At 38.3% G+C, this 18,477-nt stretch overlaps 1 protein-coding gene across 1 annotated transcript in view; it reads left to right on the top strand.

Moving 5' to 3' along the window:
• WDR72 (WD repeat domain 72) overlaps window positions 1-18,477 on the top strand; it is a 355,433-nt gene that overhangs the window by 234,869 nt on the left and 102,087 nt on the right. The gene's annotated exons all lie outside the window — the stretch shown is intronic.

Here is an 18,477-nt window from a genome sequence, read left to right as displayed (position 1 = left end):
GGAAAAAAAATCAAACACATGGAAACTGAACAACACCTTGCTCAAAAACTACTGGGTTATAGAAGAAATTAAGGATGGAATAAAGAAATTCATAGAATCCAACGAGAATGAAAAGACATCCTACCAGAACCTCTGGGATACAGCAAAAGCAGTGCTCAGAGGTCAGTTTATAGCAATAAATGCACACATCCAAAAAGAGGAATGGGCCATAATCAAAACATTAACCCTACGACTTGAACAAGTAGAAAGAGAGCAGCAAAAGAAGCCTGTGGGTGCCAGAAGAAAGGAAATAGTAAGAATTAGAGCAGAATTAAATGAAATAGAGAACAGAAAAATAATTGAAAGAGTTAACAAGCCCAAAAGCTGGTTCTTTGAAAAGATCAACAAAATTGATAAACCATTGGCCAAACTGACAAAAGAAAAACTGGAGAGGAAGCAGATAACTCATATAAGAAATGAGATGGGTGGTATCACAACAGACCCAACTGAAATTAAAAGAATCATAACAGAATACTATGAAAAATTGTACTCTAACAAATGTGAAAACCTAGAGGAAATGGACAAATTTCTAGAAACTCAATGCCTACCTAAACTAACACAAACAGAGGTGGAAAAACTTAATAAACCCATTAAAAAAAGAAGAGATTGAAAAGGTAATTTAAAAACTCTGGAAAGCTTCACTGGAGAATTCTACCAAACTTTCAGAGAAGAGTTAACACCACTACTACTAAAGGTATTTCAGAGCACAGAAAGGAAGAAATACTCCCAAACTCATTCTACGAAGCCAGCATAACCCTGATACCAAAACCGGTAAACACACCACAAAAAAGAAAATTACAGACCAATATCCCTCGTGAACATTGACACAAAAATCGTCAACAAAATTCTAGCCAATAGAATTCAGCAACATATCAAAAAAATAATTCACCACGATCAAGTGGGATTTATACCAGGTATGCAAGGATGGTTCAACTTAGAAAAACAATCAATGTAATCCATCACATAAGTAAAACAAAAGACAAAAACCACATGATCTTTTTGATCGATACAGAAAAGGCATTTGACAAAGCCCAACACCCGTTCATGATAAAAACTCTCAGCAAAATAGGAATAGAAGGGAAATTCCTCAATAAAGGACATTTATATGAAGCCAACAGCCAATAACATCCTAAATGGAGAGACTTTGAAAGCATTCCTCTTGAGAATGGGAACCAGACAAGGATGCCCTTTATCACCACTTTTATTCAACATCGTGTTAGAGGTCCTAGCCAGAGCAATTAGGCGGGAAAAAGAAATAAAGGGCATCCAAATTGGTAGGGAAGAAGTCAAAGTATGTCTATTTGCAGATGATATGATCTTATACACAGAAAACCCCAAAGAATCTACAAGAAAACTACTGGAACTAATATAAGATTTCAGCAAAGTTTCAGGATACAAGATAAACATACAAAAATCAGTTGGATTCCTTTACACGGACAAAGAGAACCTCAAAGAGAAAGCCAGCAAATGAATACCATTTACAATAGCCCCCAAGAAGATAAAATACTTAGGAATAAATCTAACCAGAGATGGAAAAGACCTATACAATGAAAACTACAAGAGACTACTGCAAAAAAACAAAAGAGACCTGCATAAGTGGAAAAACATACCTTGCTCATGGATAGGTAGACTCAACATTGTGAAAAATGTCAGTTCTACCCAAAATGATCTACAGATACAATGCAATCCCGATCCAAATTCCACCGGCATTTTATAATGAGATGGAGAAACAAATCACCAACTTCATATGGAAAGGAAGAGGCCCTGGATAAGTAAAGCATTATTCAAGAAGAAGAACAAAGTGGGAGGCCTCAACTACCTGATCTTAGAACCTATTATACCGCCACGGTAGTCAAAACAGCCTGGTACTGGTATCACAACAGATACATAGATCAATGGAATAGAATTGAGAATCCAGACGTAAATTCATTCACCTATGAGCAGCTGATATTTGACAAAGGCCGTAAGTCCATTATTTGGGGAAAAGCCAAGTCTCTTTAACAAATGGTGCTGGCATAACTGGATATCCATCTGCAAAAAACTGAAACAAGACCTATACCTCACACCATGCACAAAAACTAACTCAAAATGGATCAAAGACTTAAATATAAAATCAAAAACAATAAAGGTCATGGAAGAAAAAATACATGGCATAAACACAATACGAACCATAAGTAACTATGCACAAGCACCAGAAGAAAGACTAGATAACTGGGAGCTCCTAAAAATCTAACACTTATACTCATTAAAAGACTTCACCAAAAAAGTCAAAAGACAACCTACAAACTTGGAAAAAAAATTTTGGCTATGACAAATCGGATCAGCATCTAATCTCTAAAATCTACAAGATACCACAAAACCTCAACAACAGAACACAAATAACCCAATTAAAAAATGGGCAAAGAATATGAACAAGCACTTCACCAAAGGAGATATTCAGGTGGCTAACAGACACATAAAGAAATGCTCAGGATCATTAGCCATTAGAGAAATGCAAATCAAAACTACAATGAGATATCATCTCACCCCAACAACGTTAGCATTAATACGAAAACCACAAAATAATAAATGCTGGAGAGGTTGTGGAGAGACTGGAATACTTATACCCTGTTGGTGGGAATGTAAAATGGTACAACCACTTTGGAAATCTATTTGGTGCTTCCTGAATAAGCTAGAAATAGAAGTACCATATGATCCAGCTATCCTACTCCTTGGAATATGTCCTAGAGAAATAAGAGCCGTCACACGAATAGATATATACACACCCATGTTCATTGCAGCACTGTTCACAATACCAGAAAGATGGAAACAACCTAGGTGCCCATCAACAGACAAATGGATTAACAAATTATGGTATATCCACACAATGGGATACTACACAGTGATAAAGAACAACGATGAAGCTGCAAAACATCTTATTATATGGAGGAAGCTGGAGGTCATTATGTGAGTGAATTTAGTCAGTCACAGAAGGACAAATATTGTATAAGACCAGTATTATAAGATCTCAAGAAAAAGTTGAAACTCAGAAGAAAACATTCTCTGATGGTTATGAGGGTGGGGAGGGAGGGGAACAGTTATTTACTAACTAGATAGTAGATAAGAATTATCTTAGGTGAAGGAAAGGACACCACACACTATAGGGGAAGTGAGCACAACTGGATTAAACCAAAGCTAAGAGTTTCCTGAATACAGTCAAACACTTTGAGGGACAGAGTAGCAGGGTAGAGGTCTTTGGACCATGATTTCAGGGGACATCTAGGTCAACTGGCATAACAAAGCTTATTAAGAAAATGTTCTGCATCCTACTTTGCTGAGTGGCATCTGGAGTCTTAAAAGCTTGCAATTGGCCATCTAAGATGCATCAGTTGGTCCCAACCAAGTGGAGTAAAGGAGACTGAAGAACACCAAAGACACAAGGAAAGTATTAGCCCAAGAGACAGAAAGGGCCACATAAACCAGAGACTTCATCAGCCTGGGACCACAAGAACTAGATGGTGCCTGGCTACCACCAATGACTGCCCTGACAGGGAACACAACAGAGTCCTGGATGGAGCAGGAGAGAGCTGGAGTGCAGAGCTCTAATTCTAGTAAGAAGACGAGACTTAATGGTCTGACTGAGTCTGAAGGAACCCTGGAAAGCATGGTTCCTGGATTTTCTGTCAGCCTAGAACTAAAACAATTTCTGAGGCCAACTGTTCAGACAGGGATTGGACTGGACTGCGGAACATAAAGTGATACTCGTGAGGAGTGTGCCTCTTAGCTCAAGTAAATACAAGAGACTAAATGGGCAGCTTCTGTCCGGAGGTGAGATGGGAAGGCAGAGAGGGTTAGAAGCTGGTTGAATGGACATGGGGAATTGGGTGGAAAGGAGGAGTGTGCTGTCACAATATAGGGAGAGCAATTAGGGTCACATAACAATTTATGTATAAATTTTTGTATGGGAAATAACAAAATAATTTTAAAAAAGTGTACCCTGTGTGTGGGTGTGGAAGGAAGAGAGAAAGAAACAAAACACTTAACTGTAAAGGTTAATTTGAATTATCTAACAGACAATCTTATTTAATTATCAAGTTATTCATATCTTAAATGAAGCCAAATTTATAAATGTAAGCAAATAAGCTATTTAAAATTATCACCTAGAATACATTGCATACATTTCAAAAAACACTGTAGAAATTTGAGTTTAATATATGTCTTGTCTTATTTTTAGCTCCTTGTAAAAGTCATGGAGAAATTTCATCATTTCCCTTTTTCCCGATATAAATTCTTCTGAACTTCTTCACTGCTTCTGCCCTCTCTGAATCATCTTAAAGATTGTATTGCTTTAGAAAGACTGATAGAGTTCACTGCTGTTTTTCCAAATGTAGTTTCATCTTTCATGGGGATTGAGGTTGATGATTTTCATTTTGGGCATATTAAGAACTAGAGTGTTTCATCGTCTTTTTTCCTCTTGAGTAGTCAGAATGCCAACCTTGTTCAACTGAATAGATGGTAGCATCAAGGCATTGAGTTCAGGATTTCCTTGGTAACAGTTGTGCAGGTACCACTTTACTGATTATTGTCCGCATACCCATTTAAATTTATTGACAAAGAAAAAATGACCTAGATTCTGTCACTGAAATCGATGTGTTTTGCAGTATTATTCTCCCAAGCTGAGACTGGCCTCCTGACACTGACCTCTCAAGGACAGGGATCGGGTCTGTTTATCTTTTTCCCTCCCATCACCTAGCATGGACCTTCTCCTGGTAGCTGGTAAGAAGTGTTAAGTGAATGGATGGGTGAGTGGATGGATAAAGAGATAGTTTGTACTGAAGATTCAGCTGACATCTAGTTAGTAAGAGAAAGAGGAGGCAAGGAAAGTCAGCTGGTTGCTTTTCTTTAGTAGCCTGTACACTCTTGAGCACACACGGAAATCTGTGCTCTGTAAGCACCATCATCCTGAGACCGTGTGGTCCACACACAGCAGACTCACAATAAATTTAAAATGGATACATGAATGAATCTAGCCTGTAAGTCTCCAGTAAACTTCTCTTTCCTGATGGTTAATTATTTGGCTCTTCACTACACATCTGTGATGATCTGCTTTCAATCTGTTATTCTTAGAGAGCCCTTAGCCTTGCCTGGTCTTATTTTTCCCCATTCAGCTATGGCTTTGCTGTGGTTCACTCCATCACTCCTTGGCAGGAAGTACTTAAGTAGCTGCTTCCTTAAGCATGATTTCCTCAGTATTTGAATTCACATCCCTGTACTCTGACTTATCTGTTTCTCTGTGGACATCTAGCTCATTGCTGGTCTCAGAGCACTCTTGACAACCCGGAATGAGCTTCCTCCGTAATGGCCCCATCTGTACTCCTTAGCTTGGGAATTTGTGTGACATTAGTTCCTTCATCAAAATGCAATTCCATTAGCCAATATGAGATATGCATTCCTAGTTCTGGAAACAATTTTGGTAAGACTAGTAGCTAAGTTCCTTGAGAGGAAAAACAAAGAAAAAGTCAGCTTTGTATTCTCAGCAAATAGCATAGTGCCTGGCACATGGCAATTGCTAGGGAAATGGTGACAGAAGGAGAATTATCCGTTTGTCCCTATGCTTTTAGAGTATCCCATTCCCATAGAATGCAAAGCATCTTACTGAATGAACCTTATCTTTTCTCTTTAACTCTTCAGTGTATCTGCCCAATTCTCAGTCTTGCAACAATTTGAATAACTTCACAGCATCTTTTATTAAGTACTTACTATGTCCAAGGGATTCCCTAGGTGGCACAAATGGTTAAGCACTTAGCAGTTCAAACCCACCCAGAGGCACATCAGAGAAAGACAGGCCTGGCGATCTGCTTCCGAAAGACCACAGCCTTGAAAACTCTATGGAGCAGTTCTACTCTGCACACATGAGGTCACCATTAAAGAGACAGCAACTAACAACAACAACATGTCCTAATTTCAATGTCTGGTACTGACATTTTTGATGCTGTCACCATCTGTAGTCCTTGTATATCCTTCTAAAAGAGTGTTTATCACTTTGCACTCTGTTTAGTTGCATTTCTTTTCCACCACTCTGAACTCCTTGAGGGTAAAAGTTGGGATTTATTAATCTTGTGCTCTTAGCAGCTAATGCACTACCTGGCATGTGGTGGGTGCTCATTAAATGTTTGTTGCCTGAGTGGACAAGTGATAAATGACAGTGATAGACATGTATCACAGAACTCTGCTCTCAGACAGAATGGGAGAATGCTAAATAATATGTTAATAGTCTGTAGGTGGGAAGAGAATGGAAAAGATCATTATAGGGTTGATAATTTTCCTCTAAAGTGGTAATCCAGGGGCATTTCTTTAAATTTATCTTCTTAGTTCAGGAGTAATTTCTCTGTCTAGAGAGCTACCAGGAAAAAGTAATGCTGGCAGATGTTTGAGGGCATAAAATCAAGGTAGAGCACTTCATTTTCAATCCCCGAGAATAAGTTACAAGAAATGAAAATAGTCCAAAAAAGGGTTATTTTTTTTCTCTTACCTGCTACAGATGAACATGGGCAGTTTATTTCTATCTATGCTGGAACACCAGTTCTCTAGCCAGGTAGCCCTGCTGATCTGGGGGCAATGTAAAAGCACTCATTAATAGCTGAATATACATACATAGGATATGGTTTATGTGAGGTCCTTGGGTGGTGCAAATGGTTTGTGCTTGACTACTAACCTAAAGGTTGGTGGTTTGAACCCACCAAGTGACACCACAGAAGAAAAGCCTGGCAATCTACTTCCATAAGTTTACAGCCAAGAAAACCTTATGGGACAGTTCTACTCTGTAACCCATGGGGTTGCCATGAGTTGGAATCAACTTGATGGTAATGGGTTTGGTGGTTTATATGAATACTCTCCCAGCCTTTTAGTTTGTTCTCATCAGAATGAGGTTGAACTTGAATTTTTACAAAATTTAAGTGGAATGGTTCTCACCTCTTTCAGTCCTAGCACTTACTTTATAACCAGTGTTTTATAATGCCCCTTTATAATCCTAAAGTAAGGTCAGCGGTTCAAATCCACCAGCCACTGCTTGGAAACCCTATGGGGTAGTTCTGCTCTGTCCTGTAGGGTTACTATGAGTCAGAACAGACTCAATGGCATTTAACAACAACAACAATAATCCTAAAGTGAAATTTGTAAATAATATAAACTATCTACCTACACACATAATGTGTATACAGTTTAAAGGGGAAAAAACCAGTAATTTATAATAAAATAATATGTATTTCAGAAGGAAAAAGCCTGATCATGACTATACTAAAATATATAATAAAAGGCTGACAGATACATGTCCCATCACTGAGAAGACATCTGCACAAGTTAGGTTCTAAGTTCAGGAAATTATAAATGGGGTTTTTACATTCATGAGCATCCAGTGGACTATTCAGAAACTATTTGAAGTAGCAAGACAATTACTTGTTGTGAAGGAATGTCCTGGACATTGCAGGACATCTGATGACTGGTCCTTGTCCACTAAATGCCAATAAGTGCCTCCACATCACTGGGAAAATCAAACCTCCCTGGCATCAGTAGTTTCCAGAACCTTCCCCTAGGGGGCAGTACCAACTCTACTGAGAACGGCTGCTTAGGGAATAGGATTCTGTACATTCTGAGACCTTTATTTCTGTCTCTCTCTCCTTTTAAAAAGGAGCCCTGGTGGCACAGTGGTTAAGCGCTCAGCTGCTAACTTAAAGGTTGGTGATTCAAACCCACCAGCTACTCCACAGGAGAAAGATGTGACAGTCTGCTTCCATAAAGATATAGCCTCGGAAACCCTATTGGTCAGTTCCACTCTGTCCTACAGGGTCACTATGAGTTGCAGTCAACTTGACGGCAATGGGTTTTTTTTGGTCTCCTTTTAAAAGTATGTTGTGAGAGAAAACCAAAAGAGTAACCTCTAACTAAAGTAGTGCCTTCCTTCACTCCACCATGTTTGCTCTTTCCTTTGTGCTCTACCCGTGTTGTTTAACCTTGACATTTCTCAGGCTGTGTAGTAAATCACCAGATTACACTCTGTCTTTTCCACTAGAAAAAGAGCCTCTAGTCCTATTCCTTCACTTTCATTTTATGTCCTCAAAGCCTAGCACCGTTTATTTTTATTTATAAAGCAATCCTTATTTTTCTTAATTGTTTTATTGGCTTATGATTTTTTTTTCTCTGCCTTCATGAATCTAGGTTACTTAGATGGAGCATTGGTGTTTCATGTCCCACATGGAGAGTGCATTTTGCTCTCATTGCATAGAGAAGGGAAATTTTCCCTCCCTATTGTTAGACCAAGGAGCCCTGATGGTGCAGTGGTTGGTAGCCAAAAGGTCAGCAGTTCAAATCTACCAATTGATCCTTGGAAACACTATGGGGCAGTTTTGTTCTGTCCTTTAGGGTTACTATGAGTCGGAATCAACTCAACGACAAGGGGTTTTGTTTGTTTGGTATTTTTAGACCAAACAATACTGAATGTCCTACAGGAGCCTTAGAGTCCAGATCATGTAATGCCTTTTAATTTGCTGTGGTTCTTGGCCCCAATTTGAGGCTATTTCTCTTCCTTTATGTTTGGTCATTGTCTCAATCTCTCATCCTCCTTGAATCAGTTCTTAAATTTTTTCCAACCTGTATACACTGATATTAGGTCTGATATCTCATGTTCTTCGGATGCATTTCTATCATTTACCACTTATTGACAAGTTTAGGGCCCACTATCCATTTTTTTTTTCTTTTTTGTGGATTTATACAGACATTATTGACCTCTTTGTCTAAGTATATCTTCAACTGAAACAAAGCTAGGCTTATTAAGTGTTTGCTGTTAGACACTTTCTAAAAATAGGATGTATTAGTTCTCTTTATCTCTTTAAAAATAGTTTGATTTAATGAATACAATTTTACCAATACAAAGTAACTTTGAAATGTGCTTTTCCATGTGTTTATATTAATATCCATTGAATAATTTCAAAGGTTAAACTTGATGATCTATCTCTTTAAGCCAGCTACTTAAGTCCAGAGTTATTATATCATCAGCTTCTCTTATGACATTGATTCATATGTATTTCAAACTGCTATATTATTTATTTATTTATTTTACTGTGCTTTAGGTAAAAGTTTACAGAGTTAATTTATCATACAAAAATTTATACACACATTGTTATGTAACGCTAGTAATAGTCCCTTTAATGTGACAGTACACTCCCCCTTTCCACTCCAGGTTTCCCATGTGCATCTGACCAGTTCCTGCCCCTTTCTGCCTTCTCATCCTACCTCTGGACAGGAGCTACCCATTTAGTCTAGTGTATCTGCTTGAACTAAGAAGCACACTCTTCACAAGTATTATTTTATGTTTTATAGTCCAGTCTAATCTTTGTCTGAAGAGTTGGCTTTGGGAATGGTTTTAATTTATTTTTTTATATGACATAACATGCACTGTGACACAGTGTTTCAACAGGCAATGACAAAATAACTGTGACACAGTACAGAACAGCATACTCACCTGTGTGGATCAGTAACATCCCTATTGTCATATGTCTGGGGCTCTCATGAGACATAATTTGAGGTTTTAGTTGATCTTTTTTCTGCAGTGAAAATGTAGGGGGATCTCTAGGTAGCATTCAGATACCGTAATGTGTCTGTGTTTAATGTGGAGGGCCGCAAAGAAGTTCTTAGCATTTTCTTAGGGATCTCATACTTTGAACTCTCCAAATTAGCTAACGTCTAGTGACTTATTGAATTGGTATATGTTTTGCTGTACATATTTTAAGCAACAATAAAAAATAAAAATAAGCCCCCTGCCCCCAAAAAAGAGTGTTTGGTGAAGAAATGGCAATTTTAGGACCTAAAAATTATTTTAACATTCTTTTCTGATAGTACAAAATTAGGTTATTTTCAAATGTTTAGCATGCCTTTTTTGTTACCTATGTAACACTTTACTTTTCAAAGGGTTTTAGCATGTCTTTTTATTTCTCTTTACAGATATGTAATAAAGTGAGCTGTTGCTCATTCATTGAGAGGAAACTGTGACACCAGTACACTTATGTAGCTTTGCTGTGGTGATGAGACTAGTTGGAAAATAGCATTAGACTAGACTGTGTGCTCCTATTTGGTAACCCCAATTTCTTTTCTGTTAATCACACTGTTTCATGGAGCATCATGTAGAAGATGGGATTTACAAGAAAGTAAGCTAGTTTATTTATGAATATTGATGTATTTCCCTCTAGCTAGATTTGAATCTTTCTCTAGGATTTTTATATTTCCAGTGGCTCATTTTAAAGGAAAATATATTACACATTAAAAATTGAGTTAAAATATTTCTACTGCTAATGGCAATCCAGTGCTATGATATTCATATTATAAAAGCCAACTATTAGTCAGATATATAGTTTGATGAATGTCATATGTTTATAAATTAAAGATAGTCATTTCATTTCTTCCATAGTAAATTAGCTTTAAATATTAGTTTATTATATACATTGGCTTGTATTACAAATATTTCCAGTAAGGAAACACAAATCATTTTTATATTTAGCATATAAAATATATCTTAACTTGACCATTAAATCATCTATTAAATATATTAAATATTCAATTAAAGTGGGTTGTGATCCACTTTTTTAAATTGGTGGTCAGGTATTCAGGGAAACAAGCTTGCAAGATATTTCTAAAACACAATTCACTCATTTCTTGTTCTGTATATTTTGTCAGAGAACTCCTTAATGTAACAGAAATCAGATTTGGTGTGTATTTTTACACCAAATCAAATTGTGCAGGCGCCACCCTCAGCTTTCTCCAAAACATTATAAAGGATAAGATTCCACCATAGTATAGCTTAAGAAAGCAGCACAGCCCGTTAAGTCCATACATGCAAAGTGTAGCCGCAAGAGTAGGTTTTACTGGAAAATCACATGTCCTGTAACACCATTACAGAACTGGATTTAAAAAGTAAGTTTGCTTAGTTGACTTTGTCTCCTTCTGGAATTTGTATATTTTATAAGGCATTTCTATGGTTTTTCTAGCTATTCTGTAGGCATAAATCACACGTTCAAAGGGTACTGAAAAAAATGTAGGAATGAAACTACAACATAGTAGTGACTAATGGTATAAAGTACTTAGATGCTCCAGTTATGACAACTATATGAGGAGAGTGAAGGCATCGTAAGTCATGTTACTTATAGCAATTGGCAGGTTTCCCTTTCTAGTTGTACTGAATAGCATCTTGCTTTTCCTGTCCTCTCCTTGCTCAATCCCCATTTCCCCAAATTCACAAGCCATGTTTATAAATTTTCATATTTTTAATCTATTCTTTTAATGCATAGCAGTAATCCAACATTATTTTGCTTTTATAAAATCCAGAAATGGAAAGAGTCAGTTAAACCTTTATAGGCTTTTTCTAGTGTAAAGCGTTATTTTACATCACAACTTGTAATATTTTCCATTTCAAATTCCTAATGATAAGAGCTATGTGCTAATCCCATATACAGAAATATCCCATATACTTAAATATTAGAAATTTACTACAGAATAATTTCTACGCTAGAAAGTGAATTAGGTTGTTTTCATCTTCATATGGGATTTTCTACAGAGCCATAGTTGAAAATTTGCAAAATAGTTGAAAAATAAAGCCAAGTTCATCTTATCAATAAAGCCAACCTTCATCTCATACGTAAAAAACAGAAATTTCTAAAAATTCTACCAATGACTAATTTATTTTAGTTATTTTATAGATGACCTGAGTTGGCATTTTTAAAACTTTTATAAACATCTGAACCATTTGTAAAATTAAAATCAATAAAATAGACAAAACTGTATTAATTTAAATTTACAATTATACATTTAAAATGATTTATATATTAAAAAGTTAAACACTGAGACAAGGATATTTTGATGGATTATAAAATTTGAAATTAAGATAGATGGATAATGAATGACAGTCATATAAAATTTGGTTTCAACATCCAAATCATTTCTTTTCATAAATTTTTAAAAATTATTATTATTATACTTTAGATGAAGGTTTACAGAACAAACTAGCTTCTCATTAAACAATCAGTACACACATTGTTTTGTGATGTTGTTTACCAACCCCACAACATGTCAACACTCTCCCCTTCTCGACCTTGGGTTGCCTATTAACAGCTTTCCTGTCCCGTCCTGCCTTCCAGTCCTTGCCCCTGGGTGGGTGTGCCCCTTTAGTCTCATTTTGTTCCATGGGCCTGTCTAATCTTTGGCTCAAGGGTGAACCTCAGGAGTGACTTCATTACTGAACTAAAAGGGTGTCTGGGGTCCACTCTCTCGGGTCTTCTCCAGTCTCTGTCAGACCAGTAAGTCTAGTTTTTCCTTATGAGTTAGAATTTTGTTCTACATTTTTCTCAAGCTCAGTCCAGGACCCTCTGTTGTGCTCCCTGTCAGAGCAGTCGATAGTGGTAGCCGGACACCATCTAGTTGTGCTGGACTCAGTCTGGTGGAGGCTGTGGTAGTTGTGGTCCATTAGTCCTTTGGACTAATCTTTCCCTTGTTTCTTTGGTTTTCTTTACTCTCCCTTGTTCCAAATGGTGTGAGACCAGTGTAATATCTTAGATGGCCACTCAGAAGCCTTTAAGACCCCATATGCTACTCACCGAAGTAGAACGTAGAACACTTTCTTTACAAACTATGTTATGCCAATTGAGCTAGATGTTCCCCGAGACCGTGATCTCTATGGCCCTCAGTCCATTAATTCTGTCCCTTGGGGAGTTTGGATGTGTCCATGGAGTTTCCATGACCTTGCCTTGGACATGTTGTACTGGTTTCCCCAGTATTGTGCACTGGCTTACCCTTCACCAAAGTTACCACTTATCTATTGTCTATTTAGTGTTTTTCCATCCCCACCCTCCCCTCCCTCATAATCATCAAAGATTGCTTCTTTTTGTGACAACATCCAATTCATTTTGGTATATGGCTTTGACACGTTATAGGAAGAAAATTTTGATTTGTCCTGGTAAACAAAATCACACTTCAATAGTACTTTTTTGTATGTTTTTACATGAGTGAAACTGCCTAGTACTAACATTTAAAAAAAAAAAAGAAAAACTTTTCTAATCAAGGATACATTTATAAAGGTAAGTATAAACACAGGGATTAATCTTGAATCTGCACACAAAAAAATTTGTTTGGCAGCATACCTCAATGTATTTACGGCTTCCAAGTTTATTAAAAATTAGAATAAGAAGTTTTTAATTTGCAATAAAAAACTAAACTATTATATTTTCCAAAAGAAAATATGAGCTGGACAATTATGTAACTTCCTGAGAAATGCTGAGATTCCACAGGATGTAGTTTGGAAACTGCTAGACAAGGTCATGAGGACAGAGACTAAATCATTCTTTCTTGGACACCCCTGTGTACCTACTACAACATTTTGACAGTGCAAGAAATACTTGACTAATCATCCTGATTTGTTTTTTTTAAGGGCCCAGGTTTAGTTGTAAATAATAAACAGGCTTATTTTGTGATTGGAATAACTGAGTTCTTGTCTGCTGCCCAGTTTCAAGGCCCAGGTCATAAATTGCAAACCATTTCACCCCATAATGAGCCCTTGCATTTTTCCTGTGCTCCCCTAAGTCACTGTGCCCCAGTCTAGTGCCCCCACTGTGCCAGGCAAGCTGCTGGCTCGCACAGAGAGGGATTCCAGGAAGTCGGCGGAGCGGGCCGTTTACCAATAATGCTCCCTGGCGTGGGCTCAGTGAGGGCTCTTTTGCAAATGGCTATTACACTGAGATCATGATGAGATTCCCTAGAAGTACACGCAATTCTTTTCACTAAAATTTCCTAATTCAAAATTTTTTGTGAAAACAGAGGTTTTCCCCTGCGTTTTCAATGTCATGTAACCAGATGTCATTGCATTTTACTATCCCCTTAATTTAAGGTATGAAAGTGCTTAGATCTATTGGCAATACACTTTTAGTATTATTTTTTACTTATTTTGTTTTAAATTTGGGGGAACATTAGAGTGGATTTTTATGTCGTATTTCAAGATGGTTGAAGAATACTAAAATAATAAATTATTAATTATTTCTGTCAATCATCAGGAGTTACTGAGGGTTTGTAGTGGGGCAAAAGTTGCAGTAAGTACTCTAGACAAATGAGCAGTTGTCTTGAATGATTTCTGATCAGCTAGGCCTGTCAGAGTCTACCATAGCACCAGCTACTAAGGAATCTAAAGCACATGAGAGAGTTCTGCAGTAATAAATGTGATCATCATTTTCCATAGAATGTACTTTGGGAGGTGGGGCCAAGATGGAGTAGTCAGACGCTTTGGTAGACCCTCTTACAACAAAGACCCGAAAAAACAAGTGAATCGATTATATATGACAATATAGGAGCCCTGAACATCAAAGGCAAAGCTGTGGAACTGGACTGAGTGGCAGGGGGAGGAAGAGATTGTTTGGAAGCCGCGAGGAGTTGCCAGACCTGACTCGGTGAGAGCCTGAGCCCTTCAGGCCTGATCAGCTTATGGGTGAGCAGTGAGGCAGGCAAGCAGCGGTGCTTGGGAGGCACGTTTTCCGCACTGGGAGAGACCAAGTGGAAGAGAGTCTACTTGGCCACCGAGAACCAGTAAGAAGCAGCCCTCGATTGGTGAAAGATAAGTACTTGCGTCTGGCCTACTGCACAGATCAAAAACACCCCCCTTAGGGAAAAACTTCTCTCCCATTTACCTCCCTGCTCCCTGCTCTGCACTGGGTCCAGGATGGCTTCAGTGATTGCCGAGTGCCCTGGCCCAGAAGTAGGATTCGTCACACGCCCTGAGCCATTCTCCCAGCCTTGGAGAGGGAACAAATTAACAAACAGGAAAAAATAAACTGCCAGCTCCCCTAAGTCAGGACCCCAGGGTAGACACAGCTCCTTTACCTAGGCACAGGCATAAGGGATCCATGGATTTTAAGTGTCTTCCCCTTGCATAGACTTGTGTGGGCCCATTTCAACAGTGTAGGCCCTTATTACCACAGTACAACAGGGTATATACCTGAAGTCTAACTTCAACTGTTTTGGCTGTTAAGTGGCAGGTTCATGACATTTGACACTGCTCTGCCCATTAAGCAGTGTCTTCACCTACCCACATCAGGGGCCTGAGGACTGGTGGCTCCACTCACGCCACCTAGCCACCTGCGACAGGAGCCCGAGAATAAGAGGTGCCCCCCAGTCCTTGCAGCCAACAGCATTGGGTGCTCATAGTCCGGCTGAAAAACCCACCCACCTACAGGCTCTAGGGAACAGGGACATGCCTTCCTCCTTGACAGTTGGGAGTAGCCGTCAGCCCCCTGCCTTGTTCAGAGTGCGTCCCCCTGCTACAGCCAGATGCCTGTGCCTACACAATCACTCATGCCTGTCTAGGACTGTAGGTGAGAGCCTACACTACACACTTGGTGGCTATCTACCTGGGCACCTGAGCTGAATCCATACAAGAGGAGTGGGCGGACTCCTGAGCTTACATACCTAGTAAAAGATTTAACCACCTGGTGACAGGACACTAGAGCTTCAAAGGTGCCAATAATCAAACTAGCTCATATGAGCAGCCTATTTGGGCATATCAAAACAAAACAAGAAGCTAGGACACAGTAAGCAAATGTAAAATAAATAAATATAATAACTTATTGAAGGCTCGGAGGCAACAGTCAGTATCAAATCACATAAACAGGCAAACCATGATGGCTTCAGCAAGCTCCCGAAATAAAGAATCTAGAAATTTTCCAGAGGAGGAAAATTTCTTGGAATTAGTGGAGGCAGAATACAAAAGATTAATATATAGAACTCTTCAAGAAATTAGGAAGGAAATTAAGCAAAATTCAGAACACACAATAGAGGAAATTAAAAACATTAGAGAAGAGCATAATGACAGATTCAACAGGCTGCAAGAATCCATAGACAGCAATCAGAAATCCAGAAGATTAACGATAAAATTTCAGAATTAGACAGCTCAATAGAAAGTCATAGGAGCAGAATTGAGGCAATGGGAGTCAGAATTAGTGAGATTGAAGATAAAGCACTTGACACCAACTTATTTGAGGAAAAATCAGATAAAAGGATTTAAAAAAATGAAGAAACCCTAAGAATTATGTGGGACTCTATCAAGAAGAATAATCTACAAGTGGTTGGAGTATCAGAACGAGCGGATAACAGAAAATACAGAGAGAATTTTTGAAGATTTGTTGGCAGAAAACTTCCCTGATATCATGAAAGATGACAAGATATCTATCCAAGATGCTCATCGAACTCCACGTAAGGTAGATACCAAAAGAAGGTCACCAAGACATATGCTGCCTACAGGAGACACACCTTAGAGTTAAAGACACAAACAAACTAAAATTCAAAGGATGGAAAAAAATATATCAAGCGTAGGGTGTACTTTGGGTGTAGATGAATTATGGAATCCACAGTTCCACCTTGGACTAAGGACTGACTCCAGCTATTGGCCCCCACTCCTTCATCTTTTTGGTATAGTCATTTGATAGTTACTCAATTTTAAATGTCTTTTATTTGGTGATGGTGGTAAAAAAAAAAAAAAAAAAAAGCCGTTGCTGTGGAGTCGATTCCAACTCATAGCGACCACATAGGACAGAGAAGAACTGTTCCCATGTGATTTCCAAGGCTGTAATCTTTATGGAAGCAGACTACCACATCTTTCTTCCGAGGAGTAGCTGATAGGTTCGAACCGCCAAACTTTTCATTAGCAGCCAAGCATTTGACCACTGCCACCAGGGTTCCTTGTGGTGATGGTGGTGGCTGTTATATTAGTATTGTGCTGCCAGTATAGTCATACTCAGATAACAGGAATCATAGGACATTTGAGTTAGGATCATTTGGCAGTCAATGAGTATAAACTATTTTTCTGCCTAGGAATCTGAAGCTCAGAAAGGCTCAGTAACTCGCTTAAGATCACACACCTAGTTAAGGAATGAGACAGTATTCAAACCTTGTTCTTTTCAATGTTTGATGACTTTTTTTTTTTTTAATATTCTGGTGATCCCAGTTAAGTATTACTCATCTTCCTGCAGGTTGTTCTTATTTGCCAGTCCAGATTAATGTGTGTGTGTGTTAAATACATTTGTAACAAAACATTTGCCAGTTCAGCACTCTTCACATGTGCAATTTAATGATGTTTAATTGTATTAATCTTGTTGTGCAACCATTGCCATTATCTCTTTCCAACTTTTTTCTGTCATTTCTGTTAAAGGCAAATTGGTTTTTGTTTTTGTCTTTTAAAGTAAGTAGCAGATAAACCACACACAGAAAGATATGGAAACTAGCTTAAATTGCAGTGGGGCACTTTTCTTTCTATTCCCTCTTTTTGCAGCCCTCTATCTTATTCCAGCAAGATTGTTAACTAATTCTGGTTAATGTATTATTAGAGTAACCTATCCTAACAGCTGAATCAGAGTCAACTTGACAACAACTGGCCTTTTGTTTGTTTTTTGGCCCTAACAGCAAGTGCCTTCAGTAACTACAGTGATCCTATAAAAACAAATCTGTTCATGTTAACTCTTCTTCTTAAAACTCTTCAGTGGTGCAGTGCCTGCCAGGATTACTTCTTTAGGCTCAGCTAAACATTCAGACTCATAAGACGACTATGCACCACACCTGGCACCTGCCTACTCCAAAGGACTTAAATCAGGAGCCACAGGTGGCCAGCAGGGCAGCAGCAGGCCTTCTTCTTCATTGGGAGCCCTGGCAGTGGTTCAACAGCTCGGCTGTGGAAGTTGCCCAGCTTAACAGCCTGATACCTCAGCAATTCGATAGGCCTGGCTTTCGGGGTCTCCACAAAAGGCAGGCCCAGTTTTAAGTCATTGCCCATACAAGGATGGCCAAGCTGCGATGTCCCTATTATGTTTTATGATTCCTTTATAGTTCCTCCTAGTACAGAAGCAATTTACCAATGAGGGGTCATTTTTACTATAAGCAGCGTGTTCTTGAGACATATTTAACATGCTGTTTTTATCAAGTTACCAAGGACCAGGTTCTTATGCAGATAGGGAAAAGATTTTGTTATTTCTTTGAGCACACATAGCTTCCCTTGTATCTTAGGATAAAATGTAAACTACTTGAATGATTCACAAGGATCTTTTTCAACTGGCTGCTGGATGCCTCTCTAATCTTGCCCCCTTTGTACCCACCCTGCACTCTACGATTTAGCCAAACCAAACTCTTTTCGGTTCCTCCAAAGGACTTAACTGGGCTTGGCTCTCTATCTTTGCACATGCTGTCCTGTCACTCATTTATTTATTTAAAATGTTTTTAGTGACTTTTTTTTTTTTTATTGAACTTCAGGTGAAGGCTTACAGAACAAATAGTTTCTCATGAAACAGTATTACACATATTGTTTTATGACATTGGTTAACAACCCCACAACATGTCAACCCTCTAACTTCTCAACCTTTTTTTTTTTTGGTGAAAATACACATAGCC

The sequence above is a fragment of the Trichechus manatus genome, unplaced genomic scaffold (assembly GCF_000243295.1).
Source record: "Trichechus manatus latirostris isolate Lorelei unplaced genomic scaffold, TriManLat1.0 scaffold00052, whole genome shotgun sequence".
Taxonomy (NCBI): Eukaryota; Metazoa; Chordata; class Mammalia; order Sirenia; family Trichechidae; genus Trichechus; species Trichechus manatus.
Note: the sequence above shows the minus strand (reverse complement) of the source record. Positions and strands in the feature narration are given on the sequence as shown.